Genomic DNA, 22,198 nt, shown 5'->3' with positions numbered 1-22,198 from the left:
CTGCCAACTCCCACCTTAGTGAATAAGCCCCAGAGTGATGCTTGGCGTCGCCGTGTAATTCTTCCGCTAGGCTTGTGTGGATGTCAGGGCACCCGTGGGCACCGGCACATATGTGGCATACCCAAAATATTTGATGGAAGCAAATACTAGAAGAAAAGGTGCCAAGCGTGACTGTGAACAGATTAGATTGTTGGCGTAAGGATTAGATTAGGGGGCAGAAAGTAAACATTTTAAACAAACGTCAGGTCAGCGATCCTGGGGTAAGAGCCGGTGTATGCGGTACCTGGTCCCTTTTCCAAACACATTCCCAAAGTAACACCAGACTGGGTCTTCTGCCCCGGTACCGGGATGATTTATTATATATTAACGTCATTGTGCTATTTTTGTATATTTTCATTTTAAATCTCCCCTTTGGGGGGATCTCTTTTGTAACCAGACGGTACACCTTATGACATCATAGTGACATCACTGGCATATAATGATTCCCGCCCCCCTGGAGATGATCACGGAATGATCAGAAAGCAGGGGGCTGCAGCCCCCCATTCCTGATCATGGCTCCAGTTACGATTCAGCAAGAGGTCATCAGAAATCCGATCAGGCTCTGGAGACTACCGCCGTATCCCCAAATGTTACTTCTAAAGGGAAGAGGGAGGTCCTCTGTGTAACCCAAATCCCTCTGTTCCTTTTTCCTCCCCGGATGTCGCTCTTTTCTTTGAGCAGAATGTTTGATGGGTATGAGGGCATCAACGTAAACAGCCCCGAAAGTTGCAGCAGAGAATGTGAACATAAATTGATATATAACATATATAAATATAACATTCTATCTAAATGCCTCACTTAGTTAAATAAATCTATATGAAGAGGTCATAAAGGAACATAAAACTCTTCAATAAGCCCCACCCACCAGAAAATAAACAGTGATATACAGGACAGTACGAGGTGGAATTTAACGTGATTTTTAATTAAAAAAAAAACATGTTTGGGGATTTAGAATCCACATTTAATAAATGTATTTTAATGTTCACAGAGTCTCGCCCACCCCCCATTCCTTCCTGCATCGGTCCGGACACTAAGCCGTTACCTGATATGTCTGTCTCGGCCGAGTGCGGGATCGTATGCTGACCAAGAGAGCTCAACAGAACGCAACATGTTTTATATTAAACAGCTAATTCATCATTAACAGTTACCTCCCTCTCCCCTCTCCCCTCTCTCTCCCTCTCCCTCTCCCCTCTCTCCCTGAGACTGCTCTGGAGGTAAGCAGATCGCATGCGCGGAGATACGTTTGAAAGGGACACCACCAAGTAACTGATTCCCACCAAGGACAGCACTTTACCAGTCCAAGTCACATGTCCTAGTAACACGTGAAATGTAAGTCAAGCTGTTACGCCCTGTCTAGCCGTTGCACAGCGCTACGGAATATGATGGGGCTATACAAAACAATAAATAATAATGTTCACCTCCTTTTAAAAAAATGATCAATATGGCAACCCTTTGATGAAAAGCTTGAATTCTTGTTTGGAACCCGGAGCACAAAACCAGCAGGTCCCAAGGTGTTGTCACCGGTGATGTCAAGAACACCATGTTCCAGAGGACAGCAGGCAAGGAACGGAGACCTGCGTGAGGCCGATTCACAGCTCAGGCTGGGTTTACCTCTTGGCTAAGTCATTAGACGACTTATGAAACAATGAGTTCTTCTAGAGGTAGCGTCTGAATTCCACGCCAACAACAGGACTTCCATGAACGTTCCTTTAAAGCCTGTCATTAGAAGAACGGATTTGGGATCTCTGATAGCTTCCTCAGCTTATGGCGCCAGCAGCTCTTATTCCAGACACAATTATGAATGTTTCTCCAAACGCGGCAGGGGACAGGGGGTGCTACAACAAGGTCTCCTGAAGGGGAATGGGTTGATAGACCATTTTTTGCTCTTCTCTTCTGATTTTTATTCCCGTTTCAATTTTCTTTCTTTGTTTCTGATGACGATTGTCCTAAGATCACGGCCCCTCAAGAACGTTATTGTGGAAAGGAACTTTATCACACGACTAGAATGCAGTTTTGGCTTTCTTCAGAAGGGAGACAGGAGTGTTACAGTTTTGAGAGATCTAATTGCATATTTGCTAATGAATTATTAAATGATGCACATTTATAACTTGTATATCCATATTATTATTATTATTATTATTTATAACTATAGTACACATAGGGGGGATGTGGACAGCGCTATGAAATAAGTAGGGGAGTTAGCGCACTTGTCACACTTTGAAGAATTCCTTTAAACATTAAACACAGTCACAAGGTGTAGCAATGAAGAAAATATCAGTTATCACTCAGCTTAGATGCAGACGTGGAGGATACCATTGTGGGCAGTCATGTGATATTTGGACAACATTCCCAACCCAACCTAGCACTGCATTGAGCTGATTCTTTATGGCAATGTTAATGAAGTCCTGCTTATTTCATTAAGTCCTCGTTACCTTTATACATACCTGGGAACATCCAGGCTCCAGCTACCCGGAGCCCTCTTTTTTTGGCATGAGGGTGGACCCCCTTTTCGGGATCAGGGTGGGTGGTCCCAGTGTTGTAGCACTCACTTCTTATACTCGGTGGGGCATTACCATTCGGAAACCTTCACATCTCCAAAATGTGCAAACACCAGAACAGGAGGTCTCTACCCCCATGATTAAGTGCCTCTCAGAGCGAAACGCGTTAGTAAGCTGGCATACCTGAGCCACCGTAACTCATGTGCTTGCATACTCTTTACATTTAGATGCTTGGAAAAAAAAAGAATAAAGCTTACATTTTTTTACACTGAAGAGGGCTCCAGTTCTGTTTTTTTTTGCATATTTTAAAGGATACTTTTTGGCATAAAGGGAAATTTTACGGGATCACAACTCAAGATCTGAATGTATAAAGACAGCGCAGCTGCCTTAATATATGTGAATCTGATGGTTGTGCTAACCGGCAGCCTCATGGGCAGTGCATCTTCACCATATTTTATTCACCCCCCTCCATTGTGTTGCTTATCACAAGTCAGCATGATAAGGAGTGTGGCTCTGGTAGATAAAGCGAAGCAAAACAGCTACTTATAGTTAATGCAAAGCTTTTCAAACATTATAATATTTAAAACATATCTAATTGTATGAAAGCATTGCACAACGCTGTAGAGTATGATGGCGCAAAATAAATCAAATAATAATAATAAAAAATAAAATATATCCAAAAATGTTTTTCTATATCGCCAAAAAAAAGCATGGTAATAGTTTTTTACAAACTGAAAGTGGAACATACTTTGAAACTGTGTGAAAGTTCTTCGCTTTATCAAGGCATCTCTGTATCTCCTATTGTGTATTTAGAACATAGATTGCAGATGTAATAATAATACATGAACCTTACATAGGATGACCACTAGATGTCACTGTTGAACTCTTATATAAAGCACAGTTTGACTCTAGTGGCCAGTTTGTGTCACTGCAACACCATGACTCATAATGAACAACCAGACATTCATTCAGATTCCCATTTTTAAGGGGAGACTGTTCCAGGCATCTGTATGGTTAATAACTCTGTAAAGGATATGTTACAAATTGTTACTGAAACGTGGCCGTATTGATTCTCATTAGTAGGTTGTTTGAATATAGAAGGGGGAGAAGGTGGCACAAAATAGGGTGGAATGAATAGGGCAAGGGAAAAGAACGTCAAGGGAAACAGAAAGACAGCAAAGAGAAAACAAACAAATTGGAGAGAGGGAGTGTAAAAGGAGGAGGGTAACAGAAAAATCCCATAAAAGATTAAACGGTGAAGCCAAAATTGCAGGAAATGAAACAGAAACGTCGGAGATTAGATATTAATAGCATAAAGAGAAAATAGGAAAGGTCCCAAGAAGATGAAAAATCAGAGGAGGGAGGGTAATGGAAGAGGGGGCAAGGAAAAAAATGATGTGAGTGAAGATGTGGAACTGGGAGAGGTTAAAGCTACATTTAGCCACATTTTTTTTTAAATCCTTGCATGGAATGTTCTCACAGTGGAGTCCATGAGGGTAAAAGCCAAGTTTAGATGGACAGATAAGCATGTTGGCCAAGGCCCAAAGGCATCTAACCTCTCCCCTACAGAGTCTCGCTCAACTCCTTCCTTGCCAGAGGCACATTTGTGTTGAAGGAAACACAACCGAGTTGTAGTGATTGAATGAACAAGTCCTCCCTTTTCTGGGTGGTCTCACTGTAGAAAGTTGAGGAGTCGGTTGGATTTTGTCAACCAGGCCTCTATGGACAATGACAATCTCTGTGGCGCTGACAACATATAAAGGAAAGAATGAAACATACCATGACATACAACACACAGATGCCATGTTTGCAAAATTAGATGGGTCCTCTCTAGATCCTACTTACTTATATGTCCTCAATGTCATTGCTGATGAAACAATTAACACTTTCCAGTCCCAAATATCGTTATTCACCTATTTTTCCATTAATTCCCAATTGTCTATATTTTAACCCCTCACGATCTTCCCTCGAGTTTCTGGTCTCGTGTTGCCATGCCTTTGATGGCTTCTTGGCTGCATTTCTGCATCTCATACGTGGGCAGTCACTTATTTTGATGATGTCTTATTTTATTACTCTTTGCACAATTTGGCGTTGTGATGTCATGCTTGCATGTGGTGTTTTGCTTCTTTATGCCTTTTTAATCCTGACACTGACTGCACTCGTCCCCCCATGTAGCGAGCTTTGTTGGTGATCTTTGAGTGCATTTATTGTTATTTGAGTGCACGGTTTTGATCATGCCAGTTCTCAGGCTGCTCTGACCCTTTGGCCTGTTAATTGAGTTAGGTTTGCCCCTAGGTTTTGTTTGAGAGAAAACAGCAAAGTCCTGGGGGTCACAGTACCCAGAGGCTCAACTGGGGGGGGGCATGACTGTTATAAGTAGGAAACATTCTCTCCTGGATTATGTCTAGTTGTCCCCGACTAAGGGTCCCTCTTCTCATGTAGGTACAGTATATCACCTTGCAATGTCTTTTTCTTACCCCCCTCCGCCGTTATCCTTTCACCCTCCAATGTTCATGGCCTCTTTGTTAATCTAATGGCTGCTTATATCTTCACCAGTGATGTATTCTGGGTTAGGGTGGCAGGTTCTTTGGGGGGACAGCAGACCCTCTGCCACACAGTGTCACTTGTGCGTGAGGTCTACTCACTAACTTGGCATTAGTTGCGGTTTCAACTCTCTTCCTTCAATGAAGGGCCAAATCTGCCATGTTTGAGCTGACACTGTATAATGTTTAATTAAATGGGTTAGAAGACTTTGATAAACTCTCACTGATTTAACTATGCATTATACAGGGCTAGCCAAGCTCTTCCATCTTCCAAGCCATTATGCTCCCATCCATAAACATCATTCATTGTACTTTCCGCCCTTTATGTCATTGCCTCTCAATCATCTTTTCCCGCTTTCATAAGTCATTATCCTCCTGTATGAGTTCACCCAACACTGCCCGCCATTATTCATCCTATGCCCTACGTCAACAGCTCTCATTCCTTCACCTTCTGATGTCATCATACTCACTCTTACATACACATGTTCCCTCTGATTTCATTATTGTCACCAAATTAACATCTTTACCATGTTATAACATCTTTGTATACTCACTCATATTAAAATGCATTTATATATGTGTCCAGGTTACGAGTTCATAGCGACAGCGTAACTGTGCCTATATATAAATGTGTCTTCTCATGTTTCTTCATTAGGAAAAAAGAATGATCTATCTGTGTTTGTTTCACTTTTGATCCCTACCCTGGTTCCTGAGAGAACAGACAGATATAGATACCAAAAGGATGAGAATACTTTAAATCCCACAAATGAAACGTCACCCTGTACGTAAATCCCGAGGAAAGAAGAGGAAAGTGGAAACAGGACAGTGAGACTTGAGTCCGAAAAATAAGCTATGTATATGAAGAGAGGAACAGCAGGCAAGAAAGATTGTTGGCTTACTGTAATAATACGTTACAGGGGTAATAAGGCACTCCGGAGCCGGGTTACAGTAATAAATGTTACAGGGGTAATAAGGCACTCCGGAGCCGGGTTACAGTAATAAATGTTACAGGGGTAATAAGACACTCAGGAGCCGGGTTACTAGAATAAGATGTTACTGGGGTAATAAGGCACCCAGAAATAAGGCACTCAGAATCCAGGTTACTGTAATAAGGTGTTACAGGGGTAATAAGGCACTCAGAATCCAGGGTACTGTAATAACATGTTACAGGTGTAATAAAGCACCCAGGAGCTGGGTTACTGTAATAAGATGTTACAGGTGTAATAAGGCACCCAGGAGCCAGGTTACTGTAATAAGATGTTACGGGGTAATAAGGCACTCAGGAGCCAGGGTACTGTAATAAGATGTTACAGGTGTAATAAGGCGCCCAGGAGCTGGGGTACTGTAATAAGATGTTACAGGGGTAATAAGGCACTCAGGAGCCAGGGTACTGTAATAAGATGTTACAGGGTAATAAGGCACTCAGGAGCCAGGGTACTGTAACAAGATGTTACAGGGGTAATAAGGCACTCAGGAGCTGGGGTACTGTAATAAGATGTTCCAGGGGTAATAAGGCACTCAGGAGCTGGGGTACTGTAATAAGATGTTACAGGGGTAATAAGGCACTCAGGAGCCGGGGTACTGTAATAAGATGTTACAGGGGTAATAAGGCACTCAGGAGCCGGGGTACTGTAATAAATGTTACTGGGGTATTAAGGCACTCAGGAGCTGAAAGAGTTGGGTTATTGTATTAAAATGTTACAGGGCCAATAACGCACTGTACATTTTTAATGTAAATATTATGTTGAAGGGCAATAAGGCACCTGCCCCCTTCCTTGTCGCCCTTTTTTCCCTCCATTTGTGACTCTCCCCCAGGGGCTGTCACTTCTGTTGATTGAGAGGATTAATATATTGAACTGTTTATTTTTCCCACTGTTGGAGCTAAGCCCTGTGATTAATGACAGAGCGAAATGTGTGAAAGAAGGAGAGAGAGGGAGAATCTGAGAGAGAAAGAGGGGAGGAGAGAGGGATAAAGAGACAGTCCGTCTGGGGAGTGTGAGAGAAAAAGAGAGGCTAGTATGAGAGTGAGGGGAGAAAGGAAAAAACTGGGAACCGATGAGAGAGCGAGCGAGTAAAAAACAAAAGAATGACAGGAGAGACACACGATTAGCTGGAGGGAGGTGACGAGGCAGCCACACTAATGAGCGAGACAGTTAGTGAGAGGGATGTGTATGGCGGGAGAAGTGAGTGTTAGTGTGTGAATGCGTTGGTGTCTGGGTGAATGTGTGCACGTGTGTTAGTGACACAGTGTGTGTTACATCCAGAGTGTGTGTGTGTTAGTGACACAGTGTGTGTTACATCCAGAGTGTGAGTGTGTTAGTGAGATAGTGTGTGTTACATTCAGTGTGTGTGTGTATTCGTGACATAATGTGTGTTACATCCAGGGTCTGAGTGTGTATTAGTGACACAGTGTGTGTTACATTCTGTTTATGTGTGTGTGTTAGTGACATAGTGTGTGTTACATTCAGTGTGTGTGTGTGTGTTAGTGACACAGTGTGTGTTACATTCAGTGTGTGTGTGTATTAGTGACATAGTGTGTGTTACATTTAGTGTGCTTGAGTATTAATGTGTGAGTGCGTTGGTGTCTGGGTGAATGTGTGCATGTGTGTGTTAGTGACACATTGTGTGTTACATTCAGTGTGTGTGCTAGTGTTAATGTATGTGTTTGTGAGTAACGCTATGTATTTTGAGAGAGAGACAAAGAGGAATAATAGGCGCATCCAAAAACGCAGAACAGAGCGAGAAAAAGAGACGGCTATGTAAGTGTGAGAAAAAAAGCAAAAAAACGGTAAATGGCAACATTATTCAACCGAGTGACAGCGAGTAGCTGATAACGTGTGTTAGTGTTAGAGAATGAGAAGAGAGTGTATGTGAGTGTGCGATGGGACAGGGATGGCAGAGCGCTAGACAGAGAGTGAGGAATGACAGGCCGGACAGAGAGACGGCGCAGGAGTCCAAGTATGTGCCTGGGAAAACACATGCGTGTATGAGACAATCTCAATGACAATCAATAACTTACATAATAACAAAAGCATACAAAGACATATTACTTGACAAAAGGCGGCGGTCTTTTATTTAGCTTAACCCTTCTCATTCATGCACACGATAAAGCACGTATTTATTAAAGTGCAAATACATCCAATACACCCGCGGCTTGAGAGCCATCCGATTCTAACTCCGAAGCCCACTTGCCTTAAATAAAAAGATACCGGGCCAGACTGACGATGACGGGGAGGTTCTGGTCCTTTAAGGCCCATTTTTTATGCTCACAAAGGGCTTTATTTAGAGAGTTGGCAGGACAGTTGTGGTTTCAACTGAGAGAGAGAGAGCTGGGCTGTCAGAGTGCTGCGTACAGAGCAGCTACAGGGACAGTCACGCTACATACAGCACACAGGTGCACACGTGGCACTCTGTTTATTGTCACACACATGAAAGTGGCATTAGCCCGAAGCTTCAGGATGCAGCCATCCGTGCCATGGAGGGTGCAGATACTCAGCATCATCATATAGTGCCGAGCCTGCTGTGTACACACAGGAATGCTTTATAACCTCTACACTACAGCGTGGGGATTATTAGCCTCTATATATAGACACATATATATGTATAGCGCAGTCCCTCGTTGCCCAGAATGACAGTGATGTCATATTCACGTGCATTATAGTGTAGCACTGTGATGTCACACCTCACCATCATAATGAACTTCTCCTGTTCGTGCTGCGGTGACGGTAACTCCAGCCAGAGGGTCCCATTGTCAGGACTGTCCCTTCTGATTTGGAGAAGTTAGCGGCTATACCATCTGCTCTCAACTTTACATTCATCATACACTTATCATCAATGAGTAATAATAACTATACCATTCGGACGGTGTTATAATGTTTCCAATTGGGGGTTATAGTGGTCTTATCACCAATGGAATGGTCCAATCTGCAGGAATATGATTAGTTATGGCGACAAGGCCACTTTTGGAACTTTGCACCACTTTTTCATGAATACTTACATAGATTATCATCGTAGTTGTTACGACTAGAAGCGGCTGGGATGATATCGTATTAATCGCCATACTTGATATCACTGTACGGTGCGGCGATACGCTACATGAGACCGATTCCCCCCCTCGCTACACACACCTAACTCTAATCTCAGTTCCTTCATACCTGTAGGGCTATTTACTTACTGTTAAGTGCTTTCTGTGTTTGTTATCTCTCCAGACAGGAGTGTGGAAATAAATACACAGCAGGTGCCTGTTAACTCTTTAGCCGCTGGGGCTCTGTGTGTACACACTCTGCCCGGGTGTGTATCTGTTACACGCATGGCTAGACACGTATCGTACGGTTATCATGGACCACGGGCGATTGCCCGGTGGGAGCGCTGCATAATATTCCTGAGCGAGTAACCTTGTGACAGCAGAGGTGCCCGGGGCTATTAGTAGTCCCAGGCTCGCAATTGAATGCATAGCTGCCAGCTGTCTCAGATTTGCCAGTATAGTATCATCTCGACCAGTACCTCCATAATCAGGACTGCTGGCAGGTATGGATGCCAAGTGTCCTAATTGGTTACTCTTTGGACACCGCAGCGTTGCTCGTGTATTTTGGGCAGGCGTTCTCTTGATGTGCCAGGATTTTGGTAGGTACGTGAACGTCGTCAAGCACCAGTGCCCCAAACAAGACACACATGCCAACTCTCCCAGCGATGTCCCACATCAAGACATCGCCCCAAACAATGGAAGGCTGTTGTCGCGACTGCATGTCATACTCTATCTACATCATATGGGCAGAATGTGACGCCCCCTGGTGTTCCCATCCACAGAACGCCCAATCTCGTTCCCAAGCAGGGTGCTGCCCATGGAAAAGGTCCCAGCAGCCCCAATCAAAGTGACGCTTTCTTGGACAGCAGACAGCTGGGACATAATAAAAAAAAAATTAATTAAAAACTAAATTTAGAAAAATGCCAGGACCCTCCTAGCAAATATGGGACTTTTTGGCAACTACCATATTTGTAGCGGTGTCCTGCACGCGTGCATCAGTACTATGATATACCACAACATTATACGATGTACAAGCCAAGTTACTTACCGGCCAAAAACACCTCACGAACGCCAACTGTTTTGTTTGCCGATTTTACACAAATTACCCCATTAGCGTGACATTATGGAAAAACAGAACAGGATCTAAAAAAAATCTTCCCTTGGTTTGCTTAAGTCCTGGAATAAAAAAAAAGTTCCTAAAAGAGCCTAAAATGCTAATTTAAGAGAGTATAAGGACGATTGAGTGTACGCCTTAATAAGGTTTAATGTGATTATTATGTATACAGTCCATGTTTAAGAGGGGCAGCCCCTGCCAAATCCCTTGACGTCCCTATTTTCCAGGAGCCGGCGTTCATTCCTTCCTAACATAGGCTGTTGTTCATAAACTTGTCATCTCTCGTCTTAATTACTCAACCTTAGCTGGTCTCCCCTGTCGAGCTCTTCACGTTAAAATCCTGACTCTCCCCTACAAAGCTCTCTTATTTCTAAGCACGCAGCGGATCCGTCTCTCTGCTCATCTGATGATCTCGGTCCGTCTTCTACCATTATATTGTCCATAGAGAGGACTTCTCAATGGCTGCCCCTATCCTATGGAAGTTGTTGACAGGTTAACTCCCAGAGAATGGCCAGCCCAGGGGGTATGGGGGCTATATTTAGGGCTATAATCTATACTCTTGTAACAGGGCCGACTCGTTTTTTAAACACAACGCTACATGACCCAGGGGGACTAACGCAACAGCTCGTAGCATGCGCGTGCAATTGTGAAGACGGGCCATGTGCAAGGTGAATGTGCGTGACTGTGAGTGTGTGCAGGGTCAGATTGGAGGGAACACAATTGCACATTCAAGCCAATGGCCACTAAATCACATATACAGAGGTACATTAAAGCTGTGGCTTATGGCAAACACGGCAAGTGATCCCCATCACCTGACAGTGGCCGGGCTCCCCTATTCGAAATACCTTACTGTGACACATAAATAGATAACGCTAATAAATATGTCACAAACCATGAAACACAGCCCCGGATTATTATCCCTCCTTCACCAAAATTACAGTAGGCACCGCACATTCTGGAAGGTGCCGTTCTCCTCCCGCCAAACTATTCATCCATCAGACTTCCAGGTAGTGAAGCGTGATCCATCGCTCCAGAGAACATTTCTGCTGCTGCACTCCAGCCTACACTTGGCATTGTGCACAGTGATCAGTGATCTGTGATCTGTGGCTTCTCAGCCATGGAAAGCCCTTTCATGAAGCTCCAGACACACAGAGCTTGTGACGATGTTGTTTTGCTTGACAAAGGCCCTGTTTGGCCGAAACGTTGCTTTTTTTTTTTTTTTTTTTGCTTTCTCTTAAATAAAAGTATCCTAAAGATTGGAAGCTGTTTGGAGTGCTGGGATTCCTTTTCTTTGTTTGATGTTGTTTTCAGAGGCGGTTTGGGACTCTACGCTGGGTGACGCTATAGAGGACACATTTTTACACGCTTCAGCTCTCGGCAGCCCACTCTGTGAGTATGCGTGGTCTACCGTTTCATGGCTGAACCATTGTTACTCGTAGATACTTCCACTTCACAATAAGAGCACTTACAGTGGAGCGGGGCAGATCTAGCAGGGCAGAAGTTTCATGGGTTTACTTGGCAAAGGTGGCATCCCATGACAGCACCATGTGGTCAATCGTCAATAAAGTCATTGAGCTCTTCAGTACATTGATAATGGCTGCCTGCGCGTTGGATTTTATATATTTATATGGTATACCCAATGGTTGCAGCTGAAACACCTAGAAGAGATGTCCACATACTTTTGGTCATATAGTGTATCTTATGTACACCTTGTTTTCCTCCCGTCAATGAAACCTTTAAATGCGCCACACGCACACGCACACGCACACACACACACACACATTGGTGAAGCCAATACATTTTGCTTATTTTGGATTAGGTTGCCGGCTACCACAGCAAGAATCATTCGGCCATCGAGTCCGCCCAGTGTTCCTGTTGTAGAGGCTCAGATGGGTCCTTGGTCTTCTCTAAGATTCAGGATAGCCTCGTGCATTTTGTATATTACCTTACTGTATTAACCTGTACAAATTCTGCTAGGAGGCTGTTCCACTTATCTACCACTCTCTCAGTAAAGTAAAACATCCTTCCATTATATCCAAGACTCTCGCGTTAATGTATTATGTAGCTATTCCTAAAGCGATCCTTAAAGATCAAGGGAACCCCTTACAGAGGATCTAAGAATTATAAAATAGTAAAAAGTACGCTAAGATGGTTGATTGTCAATGACTGAGACGTTATGTTGTCCTGCTTAATGTTTTCTACTAGAGAAGTCCAGCAGGCATCCACTGGATAGTCCATATTTGAGTTAATATATGGCCACCAGCCTAGGGGCTACTAGACATGGAAACATGAGTCTGTTCCTTGCCGAAGTGAGGTAGAACATGTGTCTCGGGATCCCATATCTCAGGAAAATCAACAGAAATGCTAGAATCTGTACCTTTAATCCCGGGGTTAGAGTACTTGTTCTTACCGTAGAGAGTAAGTCCCTAGAAGAATGACATAGTCCGATGAAGCAATGGACGGAATAGGTAAAGTACCGTATTTGCTCGATTATAAGACGACCCTGATTATAAGACGACCCCCCAAAATCTGAATATTAACTTAGGAAAAAAAGAAAAAGCCTGAATATAAGACGACCCTAAAGGAAAAAAGTTTTACCAGTAAATGTTAATTCATGTAAACTATTTTTTTTTAATAAAAGCTATGATTGAGAAAAATATTTTTTTTTTGTTTTTATTTCTTGTATTTTCCAACCTGTCCCCCAGTTACGCACATCTGCCCCCAGGCTTGCCACCCCAATATGACACTGTGGCCCATGATATGCCTTTTAACCCTCTATATGCCACTGTGCCCCATGGTATGCCTTTTGACCCCCTATGTGCCACTCTGCCTCCAGAAATGCCTTATACCCCTATATCCCATTCTGGCATTTAGGGGGTTAAAATGCATATTATGGGGCAGAGTGGCATATAGGGAGGTATAAGGCATTCCAGGAGGCAGAGTGGCATTAAGGGAGTTAAAAGGCATTATATAGAGTACTCTGCCTCCAGAAATGCTTTATACCCCTATATGCCACTCTGGCATTTAGGGGGTTAAAAGGCATATTATGGGGCAGAGTGGCATATAGGGAGGTATAAGGCATTTCAGGAGGCAGAGTGCACTATTAAATGCCCCCTTAACGCCACTCTGCCTCCTGAAATGCCTTATACCTCCCTATATGCCACTCTGCCCCATAATATGCCTTTTAACCCCCTAAGTGCCAGAGTGGCATATAGGGGTGTAAGGCATTCCAGAAATGCCCCACACACACACACACACACACACACACACACACACACACACACACACACACACACACTTACTTACTTACTTACCGGTGCTTCCAATTTCCTGGTGTATTGCCGGGGCAGCGGGTTGACGTCTCATTCCACGGCAGCCGGAAGGAGGTGGAGTTGGCAGCGGGGGTTTGTATGCGTCCGTCGCAAATACCTTCCCCGGCTGTCAGAGATCAGGAACTCTGGAACTCTGATCTCTGACAGTCGGGGAAGGTATTTGCGACGGACGCATACAAACCCCCGCTGCCAACTTCACCTCCGGGAGCACCGGTAAGTGTGTGTGTGTGGGGGGGGGGCGACGACAGGAGGATCCAGGTCCCCTGCAGCGGTGCGGGGGATCTGGATCTTAGTCTCCTAATCAGACCTCTATTTGAGGTCTGATTAGAAGACGACCCCGATTATAAGACGAGGGGTATTTTTCAGAGCATTTGCTCTGAAAAAAACCTCGTCTTATAATCGAGCAAATACGGTATATAATGAGTTTAACCAGCCAGGTGGAAGGAAGATCCATCAAGTATTCAATATTAGACCTAAAGATAGGAAAGTTCTGGAAAGCAGATTCGGCGCTTATCCCCAAAGCGCTAAATGGTGTTCAACGGCAAAACTCTACATAACAAAAACTAACTTATTGGATTTGTTTCTTGAAACGCAGACGTGTTTTCTACAAATACACGGGGGGAACTAATGTAACTCAGAATAATATTTGTTCTGAGCGTGGAGAAGGAATAAGCCTGAAGCTCTGATAAATTCCTGAATAGAACAACTGTCTTAACCCCTAAGCCGCTATCATCTATTTTGGTAATGATTATCGCATGTCAAACAGCTTATTCCGTGCCTGTAGATGAACTGGTGCAAAGGCCGGGTATGGGGTAAAACGTTACACTTTTAGGTTCACCTTACAGAACGTTAAATAGGACAGCTAATGGTCTTTTATAGTTCTATTTTGGCTTGCATGGTGTCTTGGTCACAGTCTACTTTAATCCATGGTGCCAACTGGAAACCACAACTTTCTAAGGTCCAGGCAGGGCTGGATTAACAGAGGAGCTCACGGAGCAATAGCTGTAGGGCCCCGGCTTTCTGAAGGGCCCCGCGCCAACCACTCCAGGGTCCCAAAGGGTTCTGTCCCCCCACCCTGTCCCACAAAGTGGCGACGCAATTAGGTCACGCAATGCGCATTCATCTTCCCCTGCTGACACGGCATGTCCGGAAATGACTTGCCCCGGTCAGGGAGGATGACCGCTGAACGTCACGGACCCAAAGTGCGGGAGCCGCAGGCCACAAGTGCATGTGTGTGTGTATATGTATGTGGGCGGAGAGGGGGAGAGGGGGAGAGAGAGATAGGGGAGAGAGAGAGAGAGGGGGGAGAGAGAGAGAGAGGGGGGAGAGAGAGAGAGAGGGGGAGAGAGAGGGGGGAGAGAGAGGGGGAGAGAGAGGGGGGGGGAGAGAGAGAGCTTGTCTTGCAAATCTATGTAGGCCTATGTAAAAGCAGAAAATGATGCTGAAATCTAAAGAAATTCAAGAAGAGAGAAAAACCAAAGTCGTTGACATCTAATAGTCTGGAAAGGGTTACAAAACCATTTCTAAGGATCTGGGGCTCCAGCGAAGTGCGGTGAGATCTGTAAACAGAGATGCCAAAATTCCTCTAAGAGAGCGTTGACGACTTATCCAGGTGGCCACAAAAAAACCCAGGCTAACATAGAAAGAACTGCAGACCTCACTTGCCTCCACAATAAGAAAGAGATAGGGCAAAAAAAAAAAAAAAAAAAAAAGCATCCATGAAGAGTTGCAAGGCAAAAACCACCACTAAGAAAAAAGAAGGCTCACGTTTGCCAAAAAGCCTCTTGATGACCCCCAAGCCTTTTGGGATAACACTCTGTGGACTAGCGAGTCAGAAGTGAGTCCAGTTATGTCCACAATAAGAACATCATACCGACAGTTGAACACGGTGACGGGGCAGCTTTGCAAGTTTGTGCCCGAAACCCCCCTAATGTGTCTAAATTAAAACAAATCTGCCAAGAAGGGTGATCAAAATTCCTCCACAGTGACGTAAAAGACTATTTGCCGATTATCAGGTGTAAGGGGGCAATTACTCTTTCACATGGGTGATATAGGTTTTGATTAACTCTTTAACTCGCGTTGTCTTTGTCGTCTATTAAAACTAGATAATAAAAGACCCAGGGTGATAATTCTTAGAAATCAAAAATCCTTTTGTAAAAACCAATTGGGATATAAACTTTTTTTTTGCTTGTGAGAGAATGAAGAATTTTTAGCTTTGCTGCCGTTTCAGCTGTAGATCCAGAAACACTGACATACAATTGTCGATGACTCTTGTTTCTGCTCATTGCAAAACTAAAACAGATTGGAAATTGCCTTTATTCCAAAACAAAAGGAAAATCACCATCTGAAAAATCAAAATCCCACATACCGTATTTGCTCGATTATAAGACGACCCTGATTATAAGAGGACCCCCTAAAATCTGAATATTAATTTAGGAAAAAAAAGAAAAAACCTGAATATAAGACGACCCTATAGGAAAAAAGTTTCACCAGTAAATGTTAATTCATGTAAACACTCTTCGTGTCCGTCTTCTTGTGGGAAAAAAAATCTTTGTATTCCACGAATATTCGCCCGTTCCCGTGTTTGAATATTCGTGTACATTGTTCGTGGTCGTTTTTTTTTTTTTAGAAGGGGTTAATACGTGGTTAACGCGGTATGCCCTACACAGCAGCTTTGGCGTCAGGATTTTAAAGGTCCGTATGAGCAACTCTATTGGTCGCCAGCAGAGGCCTCCTCTGCCATCCACCTGCACTCCTTGGTCCGTTCCCCATCTAGCCTACCTTATCTGCGCAGAATCACAGGGGTTAACGGGAGTGTAAATCGGTAGGTTCGCCATCAGGCGTTAAAGGGCCATAAGAACGACTTTATTGGTCGCCAGCAGGGGCCTCCTCTAGCATCAACCAAGGCATCGATAAAGTCGTTCTAATGGCCCTTTAACTCCTGACAAGGAACCTACCGATTTCCGCTCCTGTTAACCCCTGTGATTCTGCGTAGATAAGGTAGGCTAGATGGGGAAGGGACCAATGAGATTAGCAAACGATGACGAACACGCAGATTCTTCCGGTTGTGCCTTCGTATGCGTTTGGCCGCCGGGCTGAACAACGAAAACGCACCCTTCGTGTTCGTTTTTACGTTCGCCCGAATATGAATGCACAAGGCTACTTACAACCAGACGTCTTTATCACAGCACAACGTCGGTAAAACTGTCTCAAGGCAGTAATGGCAAAAGCCAGTAAAATTGCCTCTAGGGGATCGAGAAGGGGCAATTACTGTTTCACAGCACTGTATATCCCTCTAGGAAGCAAATCTTCCCCTGCCACCTGTTCCCTTCACTTAGAGCAAGACAGATAATTACGATGTACTAATGGTTGTGGGTTCGTTAAAACTCTGGCATGCAAACTAATTAATTGCAATACAACATTGCTCTCTTGGAAACTGATAGTCCCAGTCAGGAAATATTTAGGATTGACTTGTAACCCCAGGCCTGACCTTACTAAAAGGAATGAATGATTGTGACGGATTCATTAGACAGAAGCAGGATTCCGTGAACAATCAACAACCATCTCAGGAGACCGTAGTGGAAGGAAGCCTGCTAGATAAGTTCACCGAGCTTGCTTTGAGTCAGAAGTTAACATCGTGGGCTCGTCCCGATCTGTGTTTTGAAAGATGCTACAAGGAGCAGCTTCCAGAGGTGGGCCTCATTCTCCAACCAAGACCACGCATCCTTACCACACTGAGGTTCCATCGACTGAATAGGGTTTGAGTCTATATAGGCTCTTCCACCCTTAGCAGAGGTCCATGGTCAGGACCCGAATACACCTCGAGACTATTCATGGTAGCTTTGTTTGCTGGTAATTTCTACCATAAAGTCAAGCAAAGATGGGTCCTTTTCCCCTGTTGATCTCCACATGACATCGGTTCCTTAAGGCTGTGAAACTAACTCTCTCCCTTCGACGTTTACTCGTCTGATTACATGTCCTCTTCCTCTTTGAAGGGGAACTCAACTCCATACTTTTACTTTTGCTGTTGTCCTATGGTTGTAATATTAATCACACAAAGTCAAGTAGTAATCTTATAATTTATTTGTAGAGTTCACCCAAGTACTCACCTACCCATGACCCCCGGCTATTTTGGAAGCTACTTCTCACGACCTGGTAGCCTCTTGATCGGAAGACATCGCTGATTGAGTCACATGTGATATAGCGTACAACGTAATCATGTAAATACGGATGACGCAAAAGGCGTCAGACATCCTTTCGCAAGCCACGTATCGTGTTTACATCCCTGTATTTACCAAAATTCTCTGGCTTCACATACAGCTCATCTGACGTCAGCTCAGGTCGGACTCGGTACCTTCTGTTACTGTCCGAAGTCCTTTTAGGAAAAGGTGGCACTCAACTCTAGCGAAGTGATTTACTGCCTGCAAGTCACACTGGGGCGAAAATAGGAACTAACAACACCCTACAACCGCTTTCCTGCTCTTCTGCTTCAAATAAAAATAGCTACTTTGCGGACATCGATAGGTACCCCACTGACAACATACAGAGGCTGCGTACTGGAATAGAAACGCAGTGGGGGGGGGTTCTTCAAGATCCAACCGTTGGTTAGTTTTAGCGACATATCTTCACACTCAGGGCAATCAGATAATGCCCTAATCTATCAAACTTCCCCAACCGACTTTTGGTGTCATGACAGCTACGGTTCCACTTTAACCCCTGGTTACCTCGCGTTCATGTTCAAAGTCTGGAGAATTTGCAGATGGTCTTGTAAACAGAAGGTGATTATTAATAACAATAATAATAATACATATGTTAAACATAGCGCAGAGTATCTCAGTGTTACACGCATGTTTTGAGAATGGAAAAATTCTGTTTTGGGAAATCGAGAGGCAAATGCCTGGGAACTAAACTTTCTGACGTTGGGAACATCGTGTAACGGAGGTTGGGGGCAACAAAACACTCATGGGAGAACTCGAGACTTCGCAGGAGAAGGGCACTGGAGAAGCAGTGATCCTACGGGAAAGGCTAAAGATGCTACAATTGTGGCACAGGGACACTAAAACACTCTACCAGGCTGGTAAACAAAACAAACCTGTCATATATATATATATATATATATATATATATATATATACATACACACACTGTTTTAACCCCTTAATGACAATGCCCATACATATACGGGCTCAAAATGCATTGTTTTCAATGGGTTTAGGGACCGCCCATTGTCCTTAAGGGGTTAATGAAGCTAAAAGCTCTGTTGGTGACCGTTCTACTTATTTACCTCTATGGAAACAAGCTATATTGAAGGGTAGCATGAGAGCAGACACGGGGATAAGCCTAAATCCCGTAACATCATACACTACAAATACCCCCCCCAATCGCTGAACATCAAAAATAAGTTAATGAATCTGTCCGCAGGAATGGTCAGGAGAGGAAGGTCATTTGCCCCCAAGTGTGTAACGGAGAAACCCGGTTGAGGCATGTACCCGTGTAGAAAAACAGGCAGCGGCACCATACCCGAGTTTGGCTGGCAGGTCTCTAAAGTATTCATTGAGTCATTTGTCTTGCCAGACCCTTTGGGCGAACGCAGAAAAACCCTTACCTTGAATGCTATGAAAATATCTGAACTCCGGATGTGGCATCCAGTAGCTGTTTGAGGGTAAAAAATAAGAATCAAAAGGTGAACCTAGAGGAGAAGAAAGTTGGTATAAAGCAACGTATCCTCTGGAAGCTATGGAAGAAGGGATATTCTATATATATATATATATATATATATATATATATATATATATATATATATATATATATATGTGTGTGTGTGTGTGTGTGTGTGTGTGTGTGTGTGTGTGTGTGTGTGTGAGAGAGACCAGCATACAACGTAGTACCGGGTGTTATCTACAACACGGTGTTAGAACATCATGCCAAAGTTCCGGAAGTCTCCCATCATTAGAACACACACACACACACACGTGATCATTCAAACACCCGGGTCTACAGCAGCAAAGGAATATGGCACATACAGAAAATAAGAGCGATAAAGCTGCTGAGGCACACGAGAAGATGGCTGGAACAGGAAGGAATCCGACATCGGATGAATAGGAAACAGAGACAAATCATACAGGTGTACGCAGGCCCGGGGCAAATACCCCCTTTGTCTGTTGAAGAAGATGTATTCATGACACCTAACCGAGAGGCACGGCCGCGCGGCCCTGATGGCTATCACGAGAAATAGTCTAAAAGTTACATTTTTGTTCCGTGTAAACAACTTTCTTCCACTCTTGTGAAGTGTCCCGCACCGAGAACCTGCAGGTCCGCATTCTTCCAGGAGAAATTATGCTACAGAGCCGCATTTCGCTTAATGGTAACCCTACACTGGAGCGCGAGGACAAAAGATACCGGGGGGTTTACTCACTATAGTGGAAGTCGGCAGGAGAGGTCAAGGAACAGTTGATTTCATTATGCATCGTAAGGGTTCCCCCCCCCATGTCTCTCTGCAAGAAGGGTTAGCAGCGCACAATGTGCAAATAAGGGCAAGTAATAACGCCGATGTACATATTCTTTACACGGGGCCATCTGAGCTCACTGGGGTTTGCCCGTGTAGTCAATGAGCTTCCTATTGTCGTGTGCTTAGTAGGTAGGTGTTTGACGTTTCCCACCAGTGCCCCTACTTCCTAGATCCCTCCGTGTGCAGTCTGTCTTCACATGGCTCCAGCGTCCGCTATCCAAGCCAGACCATGGACGATGACATCCTCCGGTGACATCAGACGCCACTTGCGTAATGCAGCGTATGCGACTTCCCGAAAAATATAAACTTTGGGCAGAGTGGTGGCAGCTCCCATTTAGGTGAAGCCAGTGAAAAGAAACTGCAACTCCCCTTCTAAACTTAGAAGTAGAAATCCTAGAGCGGGTCCAGTACAAGAATACTTCACAAAAAAAAAAATGGTGAACAGGGCTCTGCTCAGATGCACGCGTGTTTTAGGTCTTCGGGGTATATTACACACAAGGTGAAAAATGTTTGAGGTGAAGCAGCCACGCAACCAGTCCAGAAATCACCAAACAGGACCAGGTAGACATGGACCGGCCCAATCGCAAGGGGCAAGAATGTGGTCATGCAGTGAGAGTGAGTGTGTGCTTGGGTGTATGTTAGCACGAGCGTGTATGTTAGCACAAGCATGTATGTTAGCATGATTATGTTAGCACAAGCATGTATGTTAGCATGATTATGTTTGCGTGACTGTGTATCCCGTTGCATAGCATAGTAATGTTATTACTCGACACCATATATATATATATATGGTGGAATGGAGGCAACCTACCAATTAATGAGACACTGCGGCCATCGTATGCACTTTAATACATTTCATAGCTGAGAGGTCGCTTGTCATACCTGGGAACTTCTGGGTAACCGGAGCCTTCCCTTGCAGGACGCGGCGAGGACTGCCCACTGACATCAGTGGGTGGTCCCGTGATGTCAGTGGGAGTTCCCACTGACGTTGGGGGCGTTCCCGCTTACGGCAGCGAGAAACACCCCCTTTTAAAGGGAAAATGGGCGTGATGCGGGGCTTGTCAAGACCCCACTCCCGCGACCCGAAATATTCCGGTCTTGACCCGGAGAACTGGTGCGTCAACCGGAGAGTTCCCAGGTATGCCCCTTGTACATACGCAGGGGGTAATTCTACAGAATCCCCCATATGCTTTTGCCCCTCTTTCCACGCAGGAGATCCATTCAGCCGAACACATCTGCCCACACACGATATACTCACCTCCCGTCACCTCGTGCTGGCTTGAGAATACTGCGGGCGGGAGGTCTATCCAGACTTCCATGCGCATGGGTCGAAAGCGCTCCCATTGGTCTCAAGCAGCCAATCTCTGGGGACCATGTTCTATAGGAGTGAACCAGGATGCAGTGAGGCGATGGAAGAAGGGGAAGCGCTATGAGGAGCTTTGTAGGCCACAGTCAGGATTTTCAGTTAAATTCTGGTGCACAGGCGTACCCGACTACCTGCTGTGAGTTCATACACAGACTGGGCAGCGATTTACATGTCAGTTACACGTGAAACACGATGAAAGAGCACGGTGCAGGTAGCTACATGCACTGCAAGGTGTAAGGAGAAACAGGTGCATGCTAGCAGTGGATGAGAGACCTGACACACACATTAAAAGAAGCAAAATGGTGGAAATCGCTGAGTGGAAGTAATAAGATGCTGCAAGGCCCAGGAAGGGCCGCACTACGGACAACATGGCGCAGGGGCACGGAAACGGACCGGATCACCTACCCCACGTGGCGCCTGTGCCGGAATCTGGACCAAGCTACGCCCCTATTCATAAAGCTAGCCTGTACCGCCTTACGTCACCGCATTCCGGAGCCATACCCCCTGCTTGATTGGCTTAGACAATAAAGAAGGCTGTCAATTACATCTTTGCAGCTCCGCCTTCAAGACGCTGACTGACATAGTAAACTGGACAGTGTGGGCGGAGTTAGAGCGGTCTATCTACAAACATGTTAGATGGATTCTCGAACCGAGTTACAAGAAAGGGGTGTGTTTACAAAATAATGGGCGTGATATACAATGTCTCCCCCCCCTTTTTTCTCTCTTTTTGTGTGCCCTTCGTTGATTGGTTGCAGGTATCCCATCTCCCTGCCC

This window comes from Spea bombifrons, chromosome 4 (assembly GCF_027358695.1).
Source record: "Spea bombifrons isolate aSpeBom1 chromosome 4, aSpeBom1.2.pri, whole genome shotgun sequence".
In the NCBI taxonomy this organism is placed as follows: domain Eukaryota; kingdom Metazoa; phylum Chordata; class Amphibia; order Anura; family Pelobatidae; genus Spea; species Spea bombifrons.
The sequence above is the reverse complement of the archived record's forward strand: the minus strand, read 5'-3'. Positions refer to the sequence as shown.